Source organism: Protopterus annectens, chromosome 2.part2, assembly GCF_019279795.1.
Source record: "Protopterus annectens isolate FY-2018-M chromosome 2.part2, PAN1.0, whole genome shotgun sequence".
Classification (NCBI taxonomy): Eukaryota; Metazoa; Chordata; order Ceratodontiformes; family Protopteridae; genus Protopterus; species Protopterus annectens.
Genome location: NC_056730.1, coordinates 293,963,687 through 293,983,119, shown reverse-complemented (window position 1 = coordinate 293,983,119; position 19,433 = coordinate 293,963,687). Strand labels below are relative to the sequence as shown.

At 44.5% G+C, this 19,433-nt stretch overlaps 1 protein-coding gene across 1 annotated transcript in view; it reads right to left on the bottom strand.

Moving 5' to 3' along the window:
* The window catches only part of CHD1 (chromodomain helicase DNA binding protein 1), a gene marked incomplete in the record, with an annotated part of 4,694,407 nt that overhangs the window by 2,892,105 nt on the left and 1,782,869 nt on the right, over positions 1–19,433 (bottom strand).

The following is a 19,433-nucleotide window of genomic DNA, read 5'->3' as shown; positions in this document are numbered from 1 at the left end:
AAACCAAAGTAGTAGCTGCACACATACCCAGGAATGCATTTCTGCAAAGTTTACTTAAATGTACACCATATGTACAGATGACAACTTCTTACAACTTTCATAACACAACTGATGGAGTCAGTCAGGATTTGTACCTTTAGAATAGTTTTTTTAATGGAAAATGAGACAAAGTTGTGAATCTTCCCTGACTGATTTAGTTTTGTCAACAGAATATCAGATGTCAGTGGTTCTCCATGCAGTTTAATAAACTTTCACATCAGTTTGAGTGATAAGGAAGGAATACAGGACGATGGATGGACTCGGTAAGGCCTGCCTTGATGGGTACTTCAGGTATAAAAGACTGATAACAGTAGATCTATGGATGCGCATGTAGGAAGTCTCTGCACTCACACAAGACTTGCAGATTCAGATTATTCCATTCGAAGCAAAGGCTACTAGAAAGTCTTCTAAAATGGGTACTTCAAATCAGTTTAGCAGTAGACTCAAAAGAAGGAATGGTTAACTCTTCTAAGCTAACCATAAATCTCATGGAAGAAAGGCACCTTTCAAAGGAGACTAAATCTGGATAGTGGCTCTCAACAGTGCTTAGCAAACTTATAGAGAAGCCAGAGATAAGGTGTTGTAGCCTTAAAGTAGGTACGTAGGTTATAGATGCAAGGTGGAATACAAAAGAGCAACTTAGGCTTGCATCAAAAAACTGTCAAAGTTAAACTACAAGCATTAAAGGGGGGGGGGTCATCCACTTACTCTTACACACTGTACTAGCATTGAGTTCTGGGCAAGAATGAATATGTGGTACGATACGTTTCCGGCCATTAATGGAACTGGACTAGCCATTTGTTTAGATGGACAGTGAAGGTCTGGGGAGGCTAACTACAGGAGTGTCTCAGCAGGATTCTAGAAGGTCTCAGATGTAGACAGGTCTGCAGAATATAAAGCCAGAAAAAAACAATCCTGCACTTGGATCTGCTTAGCTTTCAAAATCATCTTCAAGCATAAAGCAGTCCTGGGGAGCCATATCTGGATGACAGCACCCTAGGGAACTTCCTCCAGGGAAGGACTGAAAGGTCACATGGGCAAACCATCTGAAAGCCCCACACAAGCAAAAGTTTTCTAAGTATTTTTGGGTACATGGAGGCCAATAAAGCCAAACACCCTAGACATGCCACATTTTGGCCATTTCTTGACCTCGTCCTCTTATGCTGTACTAATATTGTTTCAGCCACTCATCTCTTAAAACCGGCAAAAGGTACTCTATCCCAGGAATACATTACAGTGCCTAGCACAAGCCAGATGGCCCATGTTAGAAAGACCATTCCACCACAGCGTGCCCATCTGTGATTCAAAAACATGTTACCATGAAGAGGTAAGACTTCATTATTAGCTAATTTGCATGTTACTTGAAATGCACTTAATAGCTGCTTGTGTAGCCAGTGGCATCCCCCATCAGTCTCACACAAACATATACACACACACACACACACACACACTCACACACACACACCACAGTCCCCTATACCAGTCCCTACCCTATCTGCCCTCTTGTAGATCATCCCACCCCTGTAAGACTTTCAGTGCCATTACAGCACTATGTATTAGGCCCTGGTGGTCTAGTGCACTCTCCCAGTCTCAGATTTCCATACTACCAGTGTTGCCGGTATGGAAAGTACAGTTGTGTACACCTACCATAAATGTAGATGTTCGAGTGTCTTCACTGTTGCAGTCATGACTGTAGGGTTCTCCCCTGCCGGCAGGCAGCCCTCGGTCAGCCAGAATCCCAAAGTCTGGGTCCGGCGTCGGCTGTTCAACCATGCTCCCTGACATAAGAGCGCCAGGAGTACAAAGCTGACAGCCAACGCCATCTTCTCCAGTTTTTCTTGCCCCAGATGTCAGGAGTCCCAAAATGAAAAAGGTCCCATAACCTTTGCAAATACACCTCAGAAGAATGGTGAAAAAAGGAAATACACAAAAGTAAAATTAAGAGGGGACAGGAGGGAGGGAAACCCAGACTGCAACAGTGAAGACACTCGAACATCTACATTTATGGTAGGTGTACACAACTGTACTATGTTCATCGTGTTTCACTGTTGCAGTCATGACTGTAGGGTAGAATCCCAAAGCTGAAAGCAAGGGAGGTGGTCATAAAGAGGAAGGGGCGGCTAAAAAGGCCCTGCAAGACTGCAGAGGCAAAGCCTGCCCTAGACTTAGAGTAGAGAGGTAGATTGTAGTGGTTAGAAAATGTATGCACTGAACTCCAAGTTGCAACTTCCAAAATGTCCTTGGTAGGAACTCCCCCGAGGAAGGCCGCAGAAGTGGCAGCAGCTCTGGTGGAATGAGTCCGTATACTCCCTGGGATTTGCTTTCCATGGTGAGAATAACAAAATCTGATTCCATGAGCAATCCATTTAGAAATGGTCTGTTTTGAAATGGCTTTACCTTGGGAACTTGAAGCATAAGAAACAAACAACTGCTCTGATTTTCTGATGTCCCTGGTTCTGTTCAGGTAAAAACGTAGCTGTCTGTGTAAATCCAAGGAATGTAAGATCCTTTCCCCTTTATTTTGAGGAGTGGGGAAAAAGGTTGGCAAGTGTATAGTTTTATTTAAAGCCACTCTGGAAACCACCTTAGGCATGAAGGCAGGATTAGTCCTCAAAGATACCCTGTCTTGATAAAAATAATATAAGGTTCCACAGCCATAAGAGCTTGTAACTCTGAAACTCTCCTGGCAGAGGTAAGGGCTAACAGGATAGCTATCTTCCAAGATAAAAACTTGATGTCAGAAGAGGCAGCAGGCTCAAAAGGAAGCAAGGTTAGTTTTTCCAAAACATAGTTGAGATCCCAAGCAGGAATAGGAGGAGATCTAGGAGGTCTTAAGTTCTTAGCTCCTCTGAGAAACTGTCTCATAAGCTGGTGGGAAAAGATGGGAGGGTCTGCATTATAATGAGCAGATGGGAGGGTCTGCATTATAATGAGCAGAAATAGCAGAGGCATGTATCTTAATGGAAGAGAAAGAGAGACCCTTATGTAAGAGATCTGTCAAGTAAAGTAAAATTAAAGTAATGTTAGGAAGAAGAGGATCAGAATCCTGAGCCTGCATCCAGGAACAAAATTTTTTCCATTTTCCTGCATAAGATTTTCTAGTGCTAGGACGTCTGGCTTCTAAAATGACATCCATAACCTGCTTGGGCAGTAAAGAAGAAATCAAAGGCCCTGGATTAACCAGGCCGCCAGGGTGAGAGTTCTGACATGAGAGTGTAGAACCTGACCCTGATGTTGAGACAGAAGGTTTGGAGATTGAGGTAAAACCCAAGGGGGGTCCAGGCATAGGTTTTTTAGAGTTGGATACCAAAACTGCCGAGGCCAATTTGGAGCCAGCAAGATTATCAACTTGGGCTTGTCCTGTTTTATCTTCAATAAAACCCGTGGAAGAAGAGGAAGAGGCGTAAAGGCATATCCCGAGAGGTTCCTCCAACTGAATGACAGGGCGTCCACTTTCCAAGCTTCTCTGTGGAAAGTCCTGGTGCAAAAAGTCTGTAGTTGATGACTGAGATGGGATGCAAACAGGTCTATGTGAGGACATCCCCAGACTTCTATTATCATCCTGAATATTTTGGTGTCCAGCATCCACTTGTGTGGATCTGAAAGATTTCTGCTCAGACTGTCTGCCAGGAGGTTTTGTTTCCCTGGTAGAAACTGAGCTTGAAGATCCAGATTGCAAGCTAGAGCTGTGTTCCATAGATCCATGGCTAGTCTGCAAAGGGGGTAGGAATGAGATCCCCCTTGCTTGTTTATGTACCACATAACTGTGGTGTTGTCTCTGTCCGTATTAACAGTTGTCCTGGTTGTAAAAGATTCCTGAAGGCCAATAGAGCTTTCTGAACGGCTAACATTTCCTTTAAATTGATATGCAGGAGCTTCTGATCCTTTGTCCAAAGGCCCTGCAAACAATTGCCCTGAAAATGGGCTGCCCAAGCATAATCCGAGGCATCCGTGGTTAGAATCTGAGAGGCAGGAGGCAGACAGAAGGGCTTCCCTTTGTTTAGAGCACATGCCCTGGACAACCAAAGAAATTCCTTTTGAAGGCAAGGAAGGATGGAGATCAGTATTGTCTAAACTGTGACAATGCTGAGACCATACACTTTTTAGGTACCACTGTATTTTCCTCATGTGTAGTCTTGCATATGGTACGAGAAGGATGCAGGAGGCCATGTAACCCAAAGCCTGCAGGAATTTCCTTGCAGATAGATGAGTTAGAGTTGCCAAGGTTCTGAAAGTTGAAGCCAGCTGTAACTGTTTTTCGGATGTCAGAAATGCCATCTGGGTTGTGGTGTTTAGAAGAGCACTCAGAAAAGTTATCTGTTGTGATGGTGTCAAATTTGACTTTTTTATGTTTACAGAGAATCCCAGGAACTTGAGGAGGTTCTGTACAAATTCTAGATGCTGGAGTAAGACATCCTTGCTGTCTGCCTGAATTAGACAATCATCCCGATAAGGGTAAATTTGAATTCCCTTGAGTCTGCAGTAAGCTACTACTGGAGCCAGGCATTTGGTGAAGACCCTGGGCGCAGTAGATAATCCAAAGGGCAGCGCAGAGAATTGAAAGTGCCTCGATCCGGCTTTGAACCTGAGGTATTTTCTGCGATCCTGCCTGATGGGAATGTGTAAATATGCCTCCTTTAAATCCAAAGTTACCATCCATGCATTTTTGGACAGCATTGGGAGTAGCTGCTGTAGAGTAAGCATCTTGAATTTTGGAATCTCTAGAAAGGTGTTCAAGACCGACAGATCCAGAATGGGTCTCCATGAGTTTTGCTTCCTTGGGACTAGAAAAAGCCTTGAATAAAAACCTTTTCCCATCTCTGAAAGAGGAACCAGTTCTATGGCATTCATAGCCAAAAGAGCTTCCACCTGGTTTAAGGCCTCTGTCCATTGATGCTTTGGAAGGTCTGGCCATCCGCTTGGCCTTGGCAAGGTATGAAAATGGAATTTGTAACCTCTTAAAACCACATCCAAAACCCATTTGTCTTGGGTTATTTGAGTCCAATTTTGATAAAAAAGAGAGAGTTTTCCTCAGAGAGGGGCTTCCAGGCAAGATGTTCCTGTAGCCCAACAGAGGGAGTCATTGAGTTTGTTTCCTTTGAGATTGTGACCTGTCCTCTCCTCCCCTAGGGGTGGAAGCAGTCCACTGTCTTGGTCTATAAGCAGCTTGCGTTTGAGGCCTCCCCCTGGAATGTCTACATCTACCCCTCTGAGGCCTGTCAGAAGCGGGAAAGGACCAATTTTTAGAAGGCCAATTCCTGCTAAATCTAGGAGGCTGTACTTGTAAGAAATTTTTAACTGTTTGCATGGATTTCGCCTTATCCTCCATCTTTTTAATCACCTCTTCAGCTTTAGATCCAAACAAAACATTATGCTGAACAGGAGCATCCAATAATTTAGCCTTTACTTGTTCAGGTAAATTTTGTTCCTTTAGCCATGCATGCATTCTGATGACTGTGCCAGAGGCCGCAGCCCTACAAGAAGCCTCCAAGGCATCAAATCCACAGTGTAAACCATGCTTCCCAACTTGTTCAGTGGCATGCAATAAGTCATGTAATTCCTTATCATCTGCACAGGCAGAAATGGAAGTAAGCTTTTGTTAAGACAGACAATAGAAATTGCTGGTATTTAAACATATGAAATTGACAGTTTAAAGCCCTAATGGACAAAGTAGCAGAAGTGTACACCTTTTTGCCCCATCTTTCTAAGGATCGAGAATCCTTTTCAGTAGGAATGGGATTTTTGGCAGAAGCGGCCTCAACTCCCTTGGGACCCTGAGAAATGGTTTCAGGGTCAGCAGAAGGGTTCTTGTATAAAAACTGATGGGAATCAGGAACCCTGTAATATCTATCAGGCTTAACAGGAGCAGGAGGAAAAGAGTCAGGGGTTAAGTTAGCCTCCGAAAAGGCATCATCCACAATACCCAAAACAGGAGGAATAGCCAGGGGTCTATGTTGGGGAAGAAGAAGAAATTGCCTCAGTCTTTTCTTGGATTCCGAAAACTCCTGTCCTTCCCAGTGGAAATGTTCCCTCATTTCATGCAAAGTTTCCCCAAATGAGAAATCCTCAGGGGGAGAAGCAGAAGGAATGGATTCTTCAGCATCAGAATCCTCATAAGGAGGGAAATAATATTCCTGATCAGAAGAAGAAACTGAGGAAACAGAAGCCTGATCAGAGGAATCATAAGAAATATCCTGCCTAGGCCTTTTGTCTGGAGGGGGATGAGAACCCCTAATCATAGTAATTAAATCCTCCGCCATCTTGAGTAACTGTTTCTGTGACTTGGGAGCCGGTTCAGAAGAGGCCTGTGTTGAAGTCTTTGATTTTGAAGGAGTCTTTGCCTTTGTCTTTGGCTTTGCCTTTATTAGTAGCTGAGTAGGCCTGAAAACCCCTTCGGAAGCCGGTACCTGCACAGCAGCTCCGGACCCATCCGAAGGAGCATTGTCCGAAGGTCCTGCCACAGAAATATTTAAAGGCCTGGTTGGCTCCTCACGAGAGTCCGTTTCGGCCGTCTGTTCTGAAATGGCCGACGACAGGGGCTGCAAAAGCGCCTCACTGACGAAGGCCGAACCTGAAGCTGGCTCCGCTTGTGCGCTATCATCAGATTTGGACCTCGGAGGCCTGTCTTTATCCTTGCGACGTTTGTGAACTCCGGTAGCCGGGACTGTATCCGACGACATTTTGTAGTTAAAGCGCCTACCGAAGTAATGAAAAGCAAAATCGTACCTTCGCTTAATTGTACGTTGATTGAATCTAGCACAAACCCGACAACTAGCTACGTCATGGTCAGGGCCCAAGCAAGGAATACAGTAAGAATGAAAATCCTTATGAGGTATTTGCTTCCCACATGAAATACAATTAACTTTTTCTGACATCGGAGTGGAGCAAGAAAAAAGTTTCCCCAACAGGGTACTTAGCTTTGAGTGGAGAAGAAAGTCTTCGGACCGAAGTATATCAGTAAAATTAGTCAGGAGTCAGCCGACTGGCACTTGCGAACTGCTATCACCGCACGGCAAGAAAGACTGGAGAAGATGGCGTCGGCTGTCAGCTTTGTACTCCTGGTGCTCTTACGTCAGGGAGCATGGTTGAACAGCCGACGCCGGACCCAGACTTTGGGATTCTGGCCGACCGAGGGCTGCCTGCCGGCAGGGGAGAACCCTACAGTCATGACTGCAACAGTGAAACAAGATGAACATCTTTATTGGGTCATCCCCAGTCTCCAGTGGTTCCCCCTTCACCCACCGATCTCAGTTATGGAGTCGGTGCAGATAAAGATTAATCCCTGGTTTTCAATGTATCCCCCGGCCCATTCAATCCCCATACTACCGCTGATGCCATTATGGCACTTTAAAGAGTAATCCATGGTGTCTAGTGATTCATCCACTATGTTAATGTTGGGTGGCTGAACACAGCCTTCTGGTTATGCTCAATACTGTGACATGATGGGATGGCCATGCATATGTCTTCCTTTAGCTGGTTCTGGGGTGACCACAAATAGCTAATTAGTATACGCCTCCCCCCAAGAATGCTTCATTAGCACGAGGCATGGCCATAGGGCCAGGCCTTTGTGATGTTGTAAGTATATGTTAGAGGACCGTGCAGTGCCATACAAGGATGGTTGCCAAACTGGGGAAAAATATTGTGAAGTGTATACCTTCATGTGCACAATACAGTGCCTTAAATTAATTCAGCCCTATTTCTTTGGAACTAAAAATAATCTGGAGAAATAACCAAATCTTTTCTGGTTGGGTCTTGTCTTCTGGATGACTCTTCTGTCAAGATACAAGACCTCTTTTCCTGCTGCAATGGGGCCATCTGGCACTGAGAAATGGTGGAGTAGAGAAAGGGAATTACGTAGCTTCTGAACATTACTTCACAACTTCTCTTGTTATGAGTGATGGTCAAACTGCATATGTAACTGGAGGAAGAGATGACCTCTAACTGCCTCTGGAGTTGTAGTCAGGCAAGGCTTTAGGGATTACACTGCAGTCTTTATGAAGGATAGACGCAGTACTCTTAGTGCAGATGGTTGTTCTTGCCTTTGAAACAGCATTCATTCTAAAAGTTTCCACTTCAATGTTGGTTCCACTCCCAGATCTTGATTCTTTTGCTATATCAAGTCCCTGCCTCTCCATATTTTCCAACTTCTTAAACCTTTGGTCTAAACAGTGTGGAGTCAAAGGGAATGTTAAGGAAGAATACCATACAATTTCCTTCAAAATTTTAAACGAACAACCAGGTGTGTCAAAAAAGAGCTAATACAGCACAGCTATTTCCCCTAGCACCACCCACTAAGTTAAGTTTAAATTCCATTCTGAACTGCCATTTGAAACTTCAACTTGGTTTTCAGGACTCCTTCAGTTACATCCAACAGCAAATTTGGACACCTCATCTGTCAATTCCCAAATGAAGTGTAAAATGTGTGATTCAATGAGATCGTGCAAGATTTGTACACATACTTCTTAAACCTGTTCATCACTCTTGACTCACAAGGGATTTGGACAGCTGGACTGCATATAATAGGAGCCTTCTGGGTACTAGCAGCATTAGAGACTACACTTGGGAAGTCTCCAAAACGCAAATCCAACCCTTGGAAGGCCCATGTGGTCCTAACTACAAGAAGCACAATACTGTTTGCTGGAGAACTCACCCAATGGGATAGGAGAGTAATCTGAATGGCTTCTTACAGGGTCTTCATGGGACAACTGTACAAGACATGAGGTCTATGGGCCATCCTGCACTCTGACTCAATTTCAAGTGGAGTTCTCCAAACTGGGATCATCTGGAGGGGGAGGGACTCATCAACATTCCTATTGTCATTACTTAATTTATTCTCCACTACAGGTTTCTTACCATACCTCTCAACTGTCCAGATTTTCGCAGAATGTTCAGGTTTTTGGCCAATTTTTTGGGCTGTTCCTCATAAAATATGCGGTTTTCTAGCAAATCAGTGGGATAATCTGAGGACTGGAGTCACTAAATAATGACATACATTTGAGTTTCAGACTTCAAATCCTTCAGAAAACATATGTTAGCACAAATCGTGTTACTCTAGCAACATTTTAAGTTTGTTTAAAATCTGTCCCTATTTTTGGGCCTTTGTCCAGATTTCTTGCACTAAGAAGTTGAGAGGTATGTTTCTTACTCCCACTTAACCCAGGAGGGAACCGATCAGAAGTCAAAAAAGCAACAAAATGTGATCCCAGTAGACATGGCTGACCACACAAAAACACTTCAGATCCTCTGTCCTGTTGTCAACTCAGATAGGTAAGCCAGACAGACACACAGAAAAATGCCTCTGGTTGAGGCAGCAGCAAACATTCATACAGAAATAATAGGCAGTGACTGCAGCACTGATTGCATCACTGATGTCAAAATCCAAGTAAAAGCGCACACACACTGGGCAGAAAGCACCATCTTTGGCTGTCCAAAACTGAAGCCGAAGTAGAAATGAAAAATCAGTAGTGAACTCAAACCCAACTGTTTGACAATGGCGCTCATGAATCCACTGATTTAATCCTAGATAAAGAGCTCAGAGACAGAGGAACTGAATACTAACCCGGCACTGATAAGAGTTGTGTGGTTAACCTACCATACATTAAATGTTCAAACAGATCACTGTTGCAGCAGCACTGCAGATGGGTTGTATCCTGACAGAGATACAATAAGTCTGGCTAGTCTATAAAGCTTCAGGGTCCTTCCTCATACGCCATACATCCACCCTTAGCATGACAAGATATTATTACTAGAGGGATACATGGAGACAACAAACACTTTGCCCAATGCAGGGAGGCAGAAACCTAAAGCTCAGAGTAAAGTCTTGTCAGAAAATAAAAAGGGAGGATACCCTAACGCCAGCGGGGGAAGATATTAAAAAAAAAGGGGGATTAAGAATGCTAGTACTACATGTGTGAACTATTCAAACATCTACTTTTATGCTAAATTAAAGGAAAGTTGTGTAAAACCTCACCATAACCACAGATGTCCTTATCTTCCAAGTTGCAGTATTCTACATGTGGGTTTAGCCTTCTTCCTTTCCAGTTCGTCTGGCCAGAATTCCAAAGATTTTCTGTCCTTCTAGGTGCGTCAGACGTCTTACGTGGAAGCAGGAATGAGGGCCATAAAAATGACGTCTGCACGCACCAGCCCTCAGAACAGAGAGAGCCTGGTCCAGCTTGCACTGCTTGGTGAAAGTGTGCACAGAGGAGCAAGTAGCTGCTTCAAGGATGGTGTTGGTGTCTAGCTCCTTAAAGAAGGCTCCAGAAGAGGCCATTGCTCTGGTGGAGTGGGCTTTGATATTGCCCTGCAAGGTTTTCCCATGGTATAGGTAACAGAAGGAAATGGCCATGGAGATCCAGGCTGAAATGGTCTGTTTGGTCACTGCTTTCCCCAGGGCTCTGGGGTGGAAGGAAACAAACAGTTGGTCTCCCAATGGACTTGGTTTTATGTAGATAAAACCTGAGCTGTCTGTGGACATCCAGGGAATGAAGTTTTCTCTGACCACCCCCTTGCAGATTGGGGAAAAAGGTGGACAGGTGTATGGCCTGGTTCAAAGACAGGTCATTCACTACCTTGGGCGTGAAGGACAGGTTAGCCTTGAGAGTAACCCTGTCCAGGTGGAGGACTAGAAAAGGTGGTGCAGCCATTAGAGCTTGTAGCTCTGAGACCCTCCTGGCTGAGGTCAGGTACACCAATAAAACAATTTCAGGTGCAGAATTTTAGGGAGGCTTTGTCTGCTGGCTCAAAATGGGGCTGCTGTGAGTTTTTCTAATACATAATTAAGGTCCCAGGGAGGAGGGGACAGTTTCCTGGGAGGTCTCAGGTGAAGTACCCATTTGATGAAGAGTTTCTGGATGCAAGGGGTGGATCCAGAGGGAGACGGGCAGAAATTGCAGGCAGTGTACATCTAAAGATGAGTAGGCCAGTCCTGTCTGCAATAGTTCACACAGGGTAAAACAGGATAAGAGGGATGTCGCTTTCCAGCGGGTCCAACTGTCTCTTGTGACACCAAATAGAAAACCTTTTCCACTTTGAGAGAGGATTTTCTTGTGTTAGGTTTCCTGGCCTCCTGCAGGACATTGAGCACATCCTTGTACAGGTGTCTGAAGGGTATCAGAATCCTATCAACCACTGGGTGAGGTGCAGGGACTGCCACTGTGGGTGTATCGGTGTTGCCTTGTGCTGTGTGAGCAGGTACACTGGGGGGGGGGGGTAACTTGTGGTGACTGCCCTTGGATAAATAAAGAGAAGGGGGAATCAGTGCTGACTTGGCCAGTACGGAGTCACCAGCAAGATTTTTCATGACTCCTGCTGACTTTTCAGCAGCATCTTTTGAATCAAGGGGAAGGGGAGGAAGGCATACAGAAATTTCCCCTTCCAGGACATTGAGAAGGCATCTGTTGCCAGTACCTTGGGATCGGGTGTCCTGGTGCAGTATACCAGGAAGTTGCCTGTTTATGGAGGAGGCAAACAGGTCTATTTGAGGTGTACCCCACTTGTGGACTAGATCCAGGTAAACATTTCTGTGAAGCGCCCATTTGTGGTTGTTTGAGATGGTCCTGCTTAAATCATCTGCCTGGGAGTTGTGCAGGAAGGGTATGTAGGCTGCTTGTAGGGTAAATCCTTGTGAGGTGGCCAGTTCCCACACCCAAAGAGCTAGTCTGCATAGGAGGTAGGATTTGGTCCCTTCCTGCTTGTTGATACACCACAGGACTGTGTGGTGCTGTCCGTGAATATCTTGAGAGGGCCTTGCTCTAGGTAGGGTTGGAAGGCTTGTACAGAAAGGAGGAATGCCCTCATCTCTCTGACATTTATGTGCTCCAGTTTCTGAGAGTCGGTCCACAAACCCTGCACGTCTCTTTGTCCTAGTGTTGCTCCTCATCCCAGATCGGAAGTGTCTGTATGCATGGTCATGGTGGGTGCAAGTGTTTGGAGAGGGAGGCCTAGGTTCTTGGTCACCTGAGTAATCTACAACTGAATTTCCTGTTTCAAGCAGGGGAGAAGGGGGACCCTGAATTCCATGGGATGGGAGTGCTGATTCCATACTGACCGAAGATACCATTGCAGTTTCCTCATGTGCAGTCTTGCTAAGGGTAGCATGGGTATGGTGGCTGCCATGTAACCCAGAAGTCTCAGGAACTGCCTGTCAGTTCTTATGCTTGAAGGGCGCAAAGTAGGTGTTGTGTCAGACACCACCTTCTCTGGTGGCAGGAAAGCCTTCATCAGGTCTGTCCGGTTTCTGCAACCCAGGAAAACAATGTCTTGTGTGGGCTCCAAGTGAGATTTTGGGAAATTTATTTGAAATCCTAGAGACTGCAAGAGGTACAGAAGGGCTGGAGTGTGAAGGAGGGTCTCGTGATTGTCTGCCTGAATTAGCAGGTCGTCTAGGTAAGGGAATATTTGGATACCCTTTGTCTTGCAGTCAGCAATGACTGGAGCCAGACATTTTGTGAATACCCAGAGGAACAGTGGAAAGCCCAAATGGCAAGGCACATAATTGAAAATCGGATGAGCCTGCCAAAAACTTCAGTTATTTCCTGAAACTGAGCTTTATTGGTATGTGCAGATAAGCATCCTTTATGTCCAGAGTTACCAAGAAACCTTGAGGTAGGAGAAGGGGGAAGAGGGTGGGGAGAGTGAGCATCCTGAAGGTAGGAACTTTTAGGAAAGAGTTGAGGCGTGAGAGATCTAGTACAGGTTCCCATGGCCCATCCTTTCTGGGGACCAGAAAGATTCTGGAGTAGAATCCCCTTCCTTTTGTTTCTATAGGCACTGGTTCTATAGCGCCTTACACCAGCAGAGTTTGCAGTACCGGTTATAGGAAAGGTAACTGACTGGTGGGTGGCTGTGGAGTGCCTAACCTTACCGGGGGGGATCCAGGACAAAGTAACTGTTTTGGATGATGGAAAGAACCCATTTGTCTGAGGTAATGTGGGACCATACAGGGAGACAATGAGAGACGGGCAGACAGGGGTAGGGATGTGGGAGGGATGGGAAGTGAGGTTGGCAGGTAGACAGATGCTACCTTCCCTATCTTGAAAGGGAGGCCTCTGGCTGGAGGGGGCTGTTTTCTAGGGGGTCTCCTAGACCTGGAAGGAGCCATAGGCCGAGAAGGTTTTCTAATGAATTGAGTCTTGGCAGGGTAGTTCCTACAGAACTTGGGGATGGGCAAGACAAGCAGGTGTTTGAGGTCCTGCAATTCTTTGCCTTTTTGTTGGAGGGACTTAGAGAGGTCAGCCACTTTGCCACCAAACAGTGCAGAGTGATCTAAAGGGGTGTCAATAAGCTTAGCCCTTAAGTCATCAGGGAGGGGCTGAAGGCGTAACCAAGAGCATCTCCTTAAAGCAGAAGCTGATGCAGCTGACCTAGCTGAGGCTTCAGCTGCATCATAACTGCATCTTACAGAGTGTCTATTTACCCGAGATGTGAATGCTAGCAGGGAGGACAGAGAAGCTTTGTCTGTACAGTCTGGGATGTCAGCCAGTTCCTTAACGGCTTTGTCCAGCAGGGCTAAGGAGTACTTGGTCATGGGGTAGTTATCTGAATTTTTCTTAATCTGACGTCCACGAGTAGCAGGAGCACCTGGTGTACGACTGGCAGCTGAAAAGTTCTGAGGGCTGGTGTGTGCAGACGTCACTTTTATGGCCCACGTTCCTGCTGCCACATAAGACGTCCGACACACCTAGAGGGACTGAAAATCCTGGCTGGACAAACTGGAAAGGAAGAAGGGTAAACCCACATGTAGAATACTGCAACAGTAGAATAGAAGGACATCTACATAACTGCATTACATTTCACATTAGATCACTTGCAATATTCATTACATGAGTGATAGCTGCCAAAACTCAGGAAAAAAAGTGGACAGAGAATCACATTAGATCACTTGCAATATTCATTATACGTGGGATGGCTGCCAAAGCTCAGAAAAAAAAGTGGATGTAGAATGTCCAGAGTCCAGGATTCCCTGAAGAACAGCATGGTGAAGCCTACTATGCTTATGGCAGCAGAATCTAGCTTGTAATGTTTGGTAAAGTACGAACTGAGGAACAAATTACTGTTTCTACACACAAAGATCATCCCCTTCAAGTGAAGCCCACATGTGGAAAATGCTCTAGAAGAATGAGCCTTAACATTCTGAGGTAGCATTTTTGCCATGTCCAGAATACTAGAAACAAAATGAAATGTGAAAGCCATCTACAGTTTGCTTAGACACCGGCTGCCAGTTTGTCTTACCTTCATAAGACACAGCACACAACGTAAATAATCAGTATTAGTGTGCTGACAAGTCAGGAACTATAGAAACCAGTCAAATAGAAAAAAACAACCAGGGTCCTGAACCATGAGCAGCTTAAAAGTAGATTTAATTGAGTTCCAAAGCTGACAAACACTTCACACAGAGTTCTGTAAAATCCAAGACATGTAAAATAAAATCCAATAAGGCAGACAAAGGTATAAAATTCCATACCACGCTAGCACAATAGCAGTACACTTTCACCTTAGCAGGCTTCCTCATGCATGTAATACTAAATTAGGAAACTGGAATGCTTTGACTAGGTAAAAATCAGTCACATGATATAAAAAAGTCACATGATATAAAAAAAAGTCACATTCGCTAAGAATCTAAGCACTAAAGAATGTAATTCTGAAAGAATGGTTACATAAAAATGGATGCATAAAATGTACTGAGTTTACGGTAGCAAGGTATGGTGATAAAGTTATATTATAAACATTGAAAACATGAAAAATATCTAATTAGTGAAGTAAATGTATCTGGTTATGGAGATGCTTTAGATGGGGCTTAATAGTAACTATGTCATTTACTCCAGGAAGGATGTGTGATTTAAATCTGAGGGTCCATTGGTAACACTCCTAAAATAAAAAAAAAATAATATATCGAGATATTGGTCAATTTTACTGGGAATATTAGAGCTACGGACAACAGTCACTGAGCAACCATCTTTCAGATAGAAAAGGTCAACTAATCCAAAATATATGCTTTGTTACTTTGTTACTCGTTTTCAAAGTAATAGACACAGAACACTTACTTGTGTTAACTGCATCCACTGTAGTTCTATAAATACAGAAAAGACCACTTTACATCCAGTGACGCATGAATCCTTTACTATCTTAGTACACGTCAATTGCAATTCCAAAAATTTAATTTAGCAACTTGCACTAAATGTTCAGCTTACTACATACGAAAAACTAAAAGAAAGCTTAAGGAAAGAATAAGTCAATATCTGTCAAAGATCAAGAGGCAAATTTTAATTTATTCACTACATAAAGATATAAATGAAATGGATCAAACTCATTCCTTTAAATTTCTTATTTAAAAAATTATTTTATAACCCATAAGGGGAGGTGAATTACACTGTTAATTGAACATAAATAACTCCTATGATTAGATACACAAAACTCTAGTTTTGTCTAAATAAAATCTCAGCTCTCTGAAAACATTCAAGCAATGAAGAATCCTTTCTCCTTTGTTTTGAGGGTCATAATAAAAAAACAGGAAGCTGTACAGTAAGAGTAAATTCACAGACAACTTTAAACATATAGGAAAGGTTGGTTCTGAGATTCATCACATCACCAATCCTAACTCATATCAGGAAAACAGACCTAAACAAACTAGAGTCATGTTACAATAAAATTGCAAACTTCGCTAACAACTCCACTTTCAGAAGTCATCACTGTCTTATCTGAAGCAACTACAGTGGTTAGAACTCCCTCAGCTAATTAGCTATCACCAATTAGTCCTCATCTTCAAAATAAGGAACCCTCAGAAAACCCCAGCCCTAAACCAACTTCTAAACCAATATTCTGCAAATCGCCCTCTACGCTCATCCAACAAAACCCTGCTCTGCATAAAGTACAGTTGTGTACACTTACCATAAATGTAGATGTTAGAGTGTATTCACTGTTGCAGTCATCATATTTGGGTTATCTGCATGCAGGTAGCCCTCAGTCGGCCCGATTAGCAAAGTCTTGGGTCCTGCGCTGGTTGCGGTCTCATCTTCTATGATGTCAGGTAGTCAGGGGTATAAAGCATGCAGCCGACGCCATTACATCAGTTTTTCTTGCCCCAGATGTCAGGTGCCCCCATAATGGGAAGCAATTATATACAAGTTTACACCTCCAACAAAAAGCAAATACACCAGAAAGCTTTAAGCATAATAAACAAGAACAGAGGTATAGTCAATAGAAGTCAGGGGGCTGGAGGGTGGGTAACCAGGACTGCAACAGTGAATACACTCAAACATCTACATTTATGGTAAGTGTACACAACTGTACTATGTTCTTCGTGTTTCACTGTTGCAGTTATCACATTTGGGTACATTCCCAAAGCTAAGGATGGGAGGAGGCAATTAGATAGCATTAGGACCAGCTATAAGGCCCTGCAAGACTGCAGTGGCAAGCCAGCTCTGGATTTAGAAAAAACTGGCAAGTAGTAATGCTTGGTGAAGGTATGTACAGAACTCCAGGTAGCAGCTTCTAGGATGTCCCCGGTAGGGACACCTCTGAGAAAGGCTGTAGAGGTAGATGCAGCCCTGGTGGAATGTGGTCTTATCCCCTGTGGGATATGTTTTCCATGGTGCTTATAGCAGAAATTAAGGCAATGGCCTATCCACTTAGAAATGGTTTGCTTTGAAATGGCCTTCCCCTCTGCCCTTGCAGCAAATGCAACCAAGCAGTTGTTCAGATTTGCGAGTCTTAGTCCTGTCCAAGTAAAATCTAAGCTGTCTGTGCACGTCTAAGGAGTGCAGTATTCGTTCCCCTTTGTTCTGTGGATTAGAAAAGAAGGTTGGCAAACTAATGATCTGATTAAGGGCCACACTGGATACCACCTTGGGCATAAAAAAAGGATTGGTCCTGAGGGACACCCTGTCCACATGAAAGTTGATGAAGGGCTCCACTGCCATGAGGGCCTGTAATTCAGACACCCTTCTTGCTGAAGTGATGGCTAGAAGGAAGGCTGTTTTCCAATAAAGGAATTTCAACTCTACATTTGCAGCTGGCTCAAAGGGAAGTAGAGTGAGCTTTTCCAATACAAAGTTAAGGTCCCAGGCTGGAGTAGAGGCTCTCATGGGTGGTCTTAAGTTTTTGGTCCATCTGAGGAATTGCTTCAGCAGTGGATGAGAGAAGATGGGTGGCTCTGTATTGTAATGTGCTGAAATGGCAGAGGCATGAATTTTGATGGAAGAAAAGGAAAGGCCCTTGTGAAGCATCTCAGGTAAGTAATGAAGAATGTGCGGTAAATTGAGCACTGCTCCCCATCCCCTGAGTTTGGCTCCAGGAACAGAATCTTTTCCATTTTTCAGCATAGGATTTTCTAGTAATACGCCTCCTTGCCTCCAGAATGACATCCATCACTTGCTTACTGAGGAATGGTAACAGAGAGATCAGGTAATGAGCCAGGTTGCAAGGTTCAGGGTTCGAAGCTATGGATGCAAAATCTGGCCCTCCTGCTGGGACAGCAGGGCAGGGGTCTGAGGCAGGTGCCATGGTGCCAGCAGTGACACACTGAGCAAGATGGGGTACACCAATGTTGGCGTGGCCAGTCTGGTGCAATCAGTATTTGTCCTTGGTTTGTCCTGTTTGATCTTTAGTAGCACTTTGGAGAGGAGAGGCAGAGGGGGAAAGGCATAAACTGATAGGTTTTTCCAGGTGAAGGACAGGGCATCCAGTTTCCAAGCTTGTTTGTGGGGAGTCCTTGTGCAGAATTTGTCCAATTGGTAGTTCTGAGGGGAGGCAAACAGCTCTATCTCTGGGCTCCCCCCATTTGTTTCTCAACATGTTGAATATCTTTGGTTCCAGCTTCCACTCGTGTGGGTCCATGAGATTTCTGCTTAGGTTGTCTGCCACTGTATTTAGCTTGCCTGGCAGGAATTGAGCTTGTAGGTGCACTTGGTAGCTCAAGGCTGTGTAACACAGAGCCATGGCTAGTCTGCAGAGAGGGTATGAGTGGGTTCCCCCCTGCTTGCTTATGTACCACATAACAGTGGTGTTCTCAGTCTTTACCAACAATTATCCTGGAAGAATGTGGTCCTTGAAGGCTGTCAGTGCATTCTGTACAGCTAACATTTCTTTTTCATTGACATGCAGGTGCATTTGACTTTGGTTCCATTTGCCCTGAATGCACCGCCCTGCCAAGTGAGCCCCCCATGCATAGTCCGTCGTTAGGGTTTGGGCGGCAGGGGGTAGAGTGAATGGCAGTCCCTTGTTTTGGTGGCTGGCCTCTGCCCACCAAAGGAATTCTATCTTTAGACAAGGTATGATAGGAATCATTGATTCTAGGTCCCGAGAATGTTGACACCATAGGCTTTTTAGATACCACTGTAGTTCCCTCATATGCAGTCTTGCGTATGGAATTAGTAGAATGCAAGAGGCCATGAACCCCAGGGCTTGCAGTATTTTCCTTGCAGATAGCTGGGTCTTTGTGGCCAGAAGTTTGAAGTAGGCTGTCAAATGAACTTGTTTCTCTGGCATGAGATAGGCCATCGGAAAACTGAATTCAAGCTTGCTCCCAGGAATACAATTTGTTGGCAGGGCACAAGATGTGATTTATTTTCGTTTATGATGTACCCCAGAGAAGTTAGTAATTTCTTTATAAATGCCAGATGATTTAATAGTATGCCCTGGCTTGCTTATAGGTTCATAGGTTGGTACTAGGCTATCAGCCCTAGGGCCTATACAAGCCTAGCCATAACAATTCCCTGGCTATTTCTTTCCACACTATTTACTTCCCTGGACCCCTCTCTAGCAGGGCGACTGACGTGATCCCTGAGGTGAATTTCCTTTCTCCCATCCAATCGTCAAGGTTCCTTTTGAAGAGGACCAAAGAGGCACTCTGCTTGACATGTATGGGCAATCTATTCCAGAGTCTAGGGAGTCTCTGGGTCAGGAACCTATCCCTCCAGCATGTTTTGTTTATTGTGATGACAAGGTTTAGATCCCTGGAGCGTGTGGCTCTGAGGGATTGGGATTTCTTTAAGTGTAGCATGTCCAACAGCTCTGGGTTTGACATGGCCTTGTATGTTAAGCAAAGATCGACTCTGAGTAGCCGATATGCAACAGAGTATAGCTGGAGTTTTTTAAGGCGGTCAGCGTAGGGCATCTGCTTTAGGCCTGTGATTCTTTTAGTGAGGTATTTCTGCGGCCTTTCCAGTTGTTGCAGATGTCTTGAGAGGTACATACCAAACTGGGCGTTGTATTCTATAATAGGTCTAATGAGGGAGGAGTACAGTGGGACAATGACCTCCTTTTTTCTGGATGAAAAGCCCTTAGTGATGAGGTGTGCCACATAGGATTTCCTGACTGTTGTGGCGATGTGGTTATCGAAGGTGAGACCACTGTCCACCTGTGTCCCTAAGTCTGCCTGAATTAGTCTAGGTATG